Source organism: Adiantum capillus-veneris, chromosome 11 (genome assembly GCF_014529385.1).
Source record: "Adiantum capillus-veneris isolate H3 chromosome 11, ASM1452938v2, whole genome shotgun sequence".
In the NCBI taxonomy this organism is placed as follows: Eukaryota; Viridiplantae; Streptophyta; class Polypodiopsida; order Polypodiales; family Pteridaceae; genus Adiantum; species Adiantum capillus-veneris.
The window spans coordinates 38,700,489-38,708,777 of NC_140941.1; the positions used below are offsets into that span (position 1 = coordinate 38,700,489).

Consider the following 8,289-nt stretch of genomic DNA (forward strand, 5'->3'; position numbering starts at 1 on the left):
TTAGGATTTGTACCTTCATGGAATCTTTCTCTCATTCACTCTTCAAACCAAGTGCAATCATCAACACAAACAGGTGTTTCTTATCCATTAGCATTGTCCCTTATCTTTTTTGCATCCATGTTTGTCTACTAAAATTGTGATTGGTAGCATAATATTCAACGCATTTGCTTAGTATCAAATATTAAATTCAATGTAATTTTGTCATAATCACTTGTCTAGGTTTAAAAATCAAGCAGTCCGACCAGTTTAGTTTGACCAAGTTAGGCGTTAGAGATCTTCTCTTAATATCATGGGGAATGCCTTCCTAAGAATCAAAGGCTACTTAGGTTCTTAATCTGATTTAGGCAACATTGTGCACAATGTACTAGGGCTTTCTAGTGGGCTTAGTCCCTATTGACCTTTAGCTTAAGTATGATAAAGGGAGTTTACTAGTGTGATGAGCCTGGGGAGGGTAACAATGTTATATGACCCCACAAAGTTACAAAATTAAAATGCTGCAAACGAACAAACCAAAAACATCAAAGTGCCACAATGTAAAATCTTAAGCAAAAAGAGAAATCTCAGCTTGATTTGGTACTTCACTCACATGTATCGCCTATGGTAATCGAGCCTTAGAGGTTCCCAATGTGGACACTTTTCCTTAAAAAGCAAAAAACCCAAGGCATACAAAATAAGCACACACATCAAAAGTAAATCAATGAAAAAACACTTTGGGGGGTCAAAGAAAAGGGAATCAGTCAGTCGATGATTTCATGAGCAATTCCTTTTATCGTAGCTTAACTACAAGGTCTTCTAGTCAGCCCTCGGGCATGAAATACTTGGCTCTCACGATTAAACAACTTAATTGACCAGAGAAAATCGAGAAGCTTGCCCATGGTATCAATAGTCGATCTCTAGTGCCTTTCAACCGTTAAATTAGCAACCTTGGACTTGTTTAGTTTTTGACCTTCCCAACGATTTATGTGTTTGATTATATTACAATTTAATGTTTATTGCTGACAAATGGTTTAAATTTTGTTACCAATCAATTTCTTTGTCCACCATTGCATATGCTTTTTAATGGTACATGAGAATGCAATTACTGTGCCAATGTTGTTTGATTTGGCAGTGACTAAAGAAGGCTAAGGACATTCATCTCAAATGCTCTTCCACCTCGACGAACGAGCTTCAACTCAATAGCTTCCGAGGACGGAATCTACATCAGGAAGGGGGGCATGTTAACCCTCACGCACATTCATATCACCTACAACAGACGCCGTATTATTTATTTGGTAGAGTCAGGTACCGGGCTTGTCAATCCAATAGGAAAAGGGTAATAGTGATCGCCGATGAGAGGCGCACTCTAACTGGAACATTCAAGGGTTAGTTGGCTAAGTATGGGCGCCCAAGTGTGAATGGGGGGAGCTCATATATTAAAAGTCACCTAAACCTAAAATTCATTTTTATTCTTTCATTTGTGCAATTGAAGAGTGCTCTTGCTCCATCTCCATCTTCTTTTTCTTCTTCATCTCCTTCTGTGTGTGTGTGTGTATGCGTGAGAGAGAGAGAGAGAGAGTGATTGAGCATTGCGACGACGGCATGGCGGCGGTGAAGTGGTTGAGCGCGGCACAGCGGTGGGTCCTTCTTCTTTGCGGCGAGGAATCCTCCACGAAGGCGAGCATAGGGCGGTGAGTGACACACCCTTGCTCTCTTGAGCTTGCTAGATTAGTTTAGTTGTGTGCTTGGAGCCATTTGTGGCTCACACACAGTGTATCGGCAAGTCCCTTGCATTGACACGTGCAACAGACACGCACATTGTTCCCTTCAAGTGTTTGAGGATGTGTTTCAACGCTATCCAATGCTTCTTGCTAGGATTATCCATATATCAACTAATCACTCTTACTACTACAACTTCAAATGCAATGTCTGGCCTCATAGCTACCATAGCATACGTAAGATTGCCTACAACTGAAGGATATGACACATTTGCCATTTTTGCTCTCTCAACATGTGACTTGGGAGAATCTTCCTTGCTAAGTTTTAAATATGACGATAGTGAGGTACTCATTGCCTCCCCCCCCCCCCCCCCCCCCTCTCCCATGTATCGAATCCTTGCACAACCTTGTCAATATAAGATCCTGAGATAACTCAAGAATTCTCTTTTTCTTGTCTCTCTTAATATGCATACCAAGAAAAAGAATTGCTTCGCCCAAATCTTTCATAGAAAAGCTCTTTCTCAATATTTTCTACAATTTGGCAATCTACTAGAAGGGGTTCTCTTGACTCCTTCTAAACCCTTCGGACCGCATGAAAGCATTAAATTTTTGATACCAGTGCCTTGAACCAAGCTTTAAGCCATAAAGTGCTTTGTAAATCTATAAAATTAGAATGCAAAGTGTGCGAGACTTTCGAAGATAATAAAAGAGAGAGATCAATAAAGCTGAAATTCTTAAGATGGGAGGACTACTCCATCCATTAGACATTCCTTCAGGGAAGTGGGAGAGTATCTCCATGGATTTGATAATTGGTTTACCTAGAACATAGAGGAGCACGACTATGTCTGGGTAATAGTGGATAGATTAATGAGAGATTAACCAAGATGTCTAGGTTTATTCCAGCCAAATATGATGTTAAAACTCTTGAATTGGCTAGATTATTTGTAGAAAATCTCTATTGATTATATGGATTACTAACACAGATATTGTGTCTGATAGAGATAGGAAGCTTAATAGCCATTTTTGGAGAGCTGTCGTGTTTAAGAGATTGGAAACTAAACTAAGCATGAGCACAACTGAGAATCCTCAAATGGATGGTCACACTAAAAGTATTAATCAATTCCTAGAAGATATGCTACGAGCATATGTAAGTAAATGGGAAACTGATTGGGAATAATACTTACCTATAAGAGTATAATAGTGGCAAGCACTCTCCCACTAGATATAGTCCATCCATGTTAATGTATGGGTTTCAGCCTAGAGCCCCATATGAAGCAGGACTGCAAAAGGAAAAGGTTCACGTAGCTAAAGATTTTCTAGAAGATATGAATGAAATGCTTAAACTTGCTAAATACAACATTAGAAAGGCTCAAGATAGAGCAAAGGCATATACTAGTTTGCATAGAAGGCCTCTTACCTTTGAGGAACCGAACCAAGTTTATTTGAAAGTGCCTAAAAAGTTTGAAACCATGAAGATTGGATCATGTCCAAAATTATCACCAAGGTATTGTGGACCTTACACAATACTAAAGAAAGTTGGAGATATGGCTTACAAGCACCAATTACTAGAGACATGTGGCATACATCCAGTATTCCACGTTAGCAAGAAGAAATGGGGTCAATCTGATAATCTTATTCGAGATGATCAAATAGTGGAACTCATAAATACTCAATCTCTTTCACATGAGCTAGAGAAAATACTAAACACTAGAGAAAAAAGAACTAAAAATACAATTTACAAAGAGTGCTTAATTAAGGTGAGAGATTGTGTTGAAGAGAGTTCAACATGGGAGCGAGTAAGCACTGTCTAGAAAAGGTTCCCTAACTTTAGGATTGTTCCTACCAATCAAACTTTCGAGGAAAAAAATTCTTCTTAAGGGGGATGGAATGTGAAGTATTCTATAGTCTGGGGGGTATACGCACACTACACGTGGCTAGGGTTCATGACCTACGTGGGAACTACCCATAATAAATGATAAGGGCCAAGAGGGCCACATGGAAAATTGAGGGGAATATTGCCATGCACGAGGGTGGCAAGTGAAAGCCATGAAAGGGGAGCAAACGTGCCACGAGTCGTGTGTGTGTGTGTGTGTGTGTGTGTGTGTGTGTGTGTGTGTGTGTGTGTGTGTGTGTTTGGGGGGGGGGGGGGATACTACGGTTCTCTCTGCTCTCTCAGGTACTATTTAGGTGTTGCTCCATGAGCTGCTCCACACTATTAAGCTGTTTTTTACACACACACACACACACACACACACACATCCTCACTTACATCCATACACCAAAGGGCAACTATTCATTAGTTGTTTGTGTGTTTTGCAAGCCTCAATATATATTCTAATTGTTATCAATGTCACTCACATGGGTAGATTTCTACTCTTCAAAAAGTAAACTTTTTATGCTCTAAGCATATAAGATATGCTTAAGATTGTATACGTCAAAAATAACCAAATACTTAGTAACCGAATAGTATTTAGAGTTCTTGAAATTATACCAAGAGTTCCAAGTAGTACACCCAAGGACCTAATGATGCCAAAACTCTAGCCTAAATCTACTTTATTCTTGATTTTGTTAGGCTATATAGCCTAAATAATCAAGAAACATCCTCCAAAAGAAGTTTGCTAAGCCAAAAGATGACTCTCCTTATGTACCCATGACAATCTTGCTGTCAACAAGGTTTTGATCCTTTTTCAATACTTGTTTTTATATCATAAGCCATTTTCGCATTTTCCCTACAAAACAAAGGAATAGTATCTAGGAATCCTTAGATTGTAACCTCATCAAAGCAACATGTAACGAGAAACCTTTTTTTTTTGTCACATATGGCATATTGCTTTGTTAATATACACCCTAAAGTATGGCATATTACTTTGTTAATATATACCCTAAAGTATGGCAATGGTGATGGTACGGTAAACTATCCATGGCCTACTTAAACAAACCATCAATCAATTATGTAAAAAAGTGCAAAGTACATTAGTAACCTCATTAGGTGGTTTATTAGGACAATATGATAGAGAAAAACACAAAATGGTATGTCGTTGTGTGCCTCTGAAGGCAAAGTCTTGAAAAACCAAGCTAGTAAAACACGATCCGCCTTTGCTTATGGTGGTTAGCACCACCACAAACCCAACACAATTGCTCAGTGATTCTGGTTATCCATGGAATAGATTACTAAGGGCAATTCTCGTGAAAACCAAGAGACCAAGTACAGAAAACTATTCACCTTCTCATACTTGAGAGGGTATTAATTAGGTAACATGCTAGTTCTTATGCACTAGGTGCCATACAATGCTTTAAAAAAACATAAAAACAGGGACAAGTCTCAATCAACACCATGCACATAGGTTCCTGTTTAAGGGGAACCTACCAATGAAGCACTTCATTGTGTAAACCTGACCAAGGACATTGTATCAAGCAATACTTACTAGCAACAAGATGATGTATTATCGCAAGTCCCGAAAGGTGTTAGTTCAAAACTACAACCAATTGTTGTTTTGAAAAAGCATTAGTATGAACAAGCCCTCGTTATGGGGTGGTCTATGTTTTTTGAAGATTATATATGCCGGCTTTTAACAAGGTTGATCTCAAGAAAACCACGAACAGCCTATACAATACATAAAGCCATAGAGGAGGTTGACTACCTGGGATGTAGTCACTTCCTCTTCCATCTTCTTCTTTGAGCCCTTCTTCATGGTGATGATACCCTTTGTTTCTTTTAGTCAAAACACAGTATTGCAACACAAAAAATATGGGCGCACAAAAAGGACCAAGTGAGCTCTAAGGTGAGGGGGGCAGTCTTGTGGCACCAAAGTTCACAAGGAGTGCTTTTTCACTTGTAAAAAGACTTCCAATTTTTGCATGCATTATCTTCTTCACTCAGTTCAATTTACTCAGAGAAAAAGCTCCTAGGTAACGTTGTGCTCTATAATTTTCCACTGCAATATTGAACTAATGCAAAAGAGTAATATTACATACGAGGGCCAGTAGAGCAGTAGTCTTGAACCATTCATGCGGCGTTGAGGAGTCGACATGATTACCAGCCCATCACTGACACATGCCGTGAAGAAATTTGGGTGCAACATTATTGAGGTTTACCTTCACTAGAATTGGGGGCCACCATTCTATTGGACCCCTTACCTTAGAGGGAATTACCTCACAAGCTTTATGTTTTCTAGCCTTATCCAAATGGAGACCTGGTTATTCCTTGCCAGTCTCCTAGCTGCATCACTTGAGGAATGTCGTCTTAAAGTACTGAAAGGGGTATATTTCTTTGATAAAGTGGAGTTGATAAAATCCCCTTTTAACATGAGCTTTCTAGATACAAGAAAATTCTCTTCAACCAAACAAATTTATGGTCAAACAAGAGGCGCTATGGTCTTCTTTAATCTACAATGGAATACTAATTGGAATGTCTATTGAAGTGTACTTGTAAATCCTTGGATAACAAAGCTCCATGTGAGTTGAGTATTATGTGGTTCGATCATGCCATTTGGTATTTCTCAACCATTTGGGCCTTATCTTCCCAGGCAAACCAATTGAATACCATCTCTCCTTATTTTGTTCTTGGTTGGGTGGGCAAGCTAGCCCATTAGTACTTGCCGAGGTTGCATATATGCACTTTAGTAAAAGTAAGCAGGTGAAGCAAGTGAAAGTAAGGGATTGTGAAATTGCCAAGCTCTATATTTAAACAATTTATGGGAATCACGATGGGATTATGATGATCACTAGCTATGTGCAACATTTACCTTGCCTCCTTTAAGTACAAAAGGTATCAGAAGCATCTCACTTCTCCTGAACTAACTAAGAAAATCATACCATTCAACCAAACCTTTAGATACATGGATAATCTTCTAAGTATCACTAATCCAATCTTTATGGTGGAGCTTACCCAAAGTTATCCAATTGTCTCATAATAGAACCATCATATATACCTCAATTTGAGGGCAATATTTGCCCCTTCCCAACCAGGGTTGTGTACCTCAACTTTGAAATTTTCCTAACAACCCCCTTGACAAGTGACTACGGAGTCAAACCATGCTAGAAGAGAGATAAATTGGATATAACCTCAGCTATGAGTTTGTTGAAATAAAAAGCAATAGACCCTTTTCAAACTCCTCCAAACTTGCCTTGGCATACTACATCTGATCTTAAACTCTTCAACAATGGCTTTCATAGCCTTTGGGAAAATTTCCAGATTATGAAACAGATTTTTTCCAATGATTTTTGAAAGCAAGATGCTACTAATACCATTATCAAATCCCTTCAGAATTGACATTAATACTCCAATTTGCTTATTGAGGCAATAGGCCCCCACTCTTGGGGCTTACTACCTTAAGAGTGTTTGGGTGCCTAGGATAGGGTGTGTACACACACACACTCACAATTATGTCTTTGTGTACACTATGTAGCTTTTTCTAAAAAAAACCCTAACCCTAACACTTGGGTTTTTTTGGAATGTTTTGTAAGACCCTTACATTCCTCGTGTACTCATTGGGTACAAACCATTCCCCCCATGGGAAAGGGGGCCTCCATGATGGGGTGCACTTAGTATTGAATTTTACCTCAAAGGTTACAATAAGATCGTATAATGAGTATCACCTCTCTTTCTGTGTGTGTGGGCGGGGGGGGGGATCTTGGATAGTCTCAAAGTGTGAGCTTGCAGATGCCATGGTGTCCCATTTTAGGGATTTTTTTGCCCCCCCCCCCCCCCCCCCCCCCCCCAATGGCATCCGCTGATGTTATTCATGCACACCAACTTTTGTTATCTACAGTGCATACCCGCCTCAGGTTGCTTTGGCCATGGAGGCAGATTTTACAGAGAATGAATTGCACTCATCATTGCTTGCTCTTAGAAGATGGCATTTGCCTGGTTGGGATGGGCTCACTGTGGAAATTTTTATCTCTTTCTGGGAGCCTTTGAAAGAACCTTTACTTTATATGATGAACACTACGTGGGAGAAACAGGATTTTCCAATGTCTTGGAAAGAGGGTTTGTTGAAGCTGCTGCCTAAACAAGCGCTTTTTGAGCAGTTCTCGTATTGACAGCCAATTTCTCTTATGCAGGTTATATATAAAATCTTGGCCAAAATCATTGTGAATCGTATCAAGGAAACTCTTATGGCTAGTATCCATTCTCGTGCAGTATGGCTTCATTCCTCATCGCAAAATTTTGGATAATTTGGATAACAAATTAATTGGAATGGAATATGTCAAGTATACCCAGCAGGATGTTCTCATAATGCAAGTAGACATTGAAAAGGCTTTTAATATGGTTCAATGGGGTCTCATTGCCGCTACAATGCGGGCCCTTGGTTTTGGACCAAACATGGTCAATTTTGTATACTTTTTGTATGCTCACAATACATCTTCACACCTCCTTGATGGAGAGAAAATAGAACCTTGGCCTCTTGGATGCTCTGTCAGATAGGGTTGCTCGCTTAGCGCCTTGTTGTATGCCATTTCTACTCACCCTTTGTTATTGTATCTGAATCACTTGACTTCGCTCAGTCATTTTTATGGGCTGAAGTTACCCAATGAGAAAGATCTCGCACGGCGGGCCTAAGCTGATAATTTTGGTTCATGCCTTTTAATAACT

At 39.5% G+C, this 8,289-nt stretch overlaps 1 pseudogene; it reads left to right on the plus strand.

The window, feature by feature from the left end:
• Window positions 1-2,929: 2,929 nt before the first annotated feature.
• LOC147447121 (uncharacterized) lies at window positions 2,930-3,571 on the plus strand (annotated as a pseudogene).
• Window positions 3,572-8,289: the final 4,718 nt, after the last annotated feature.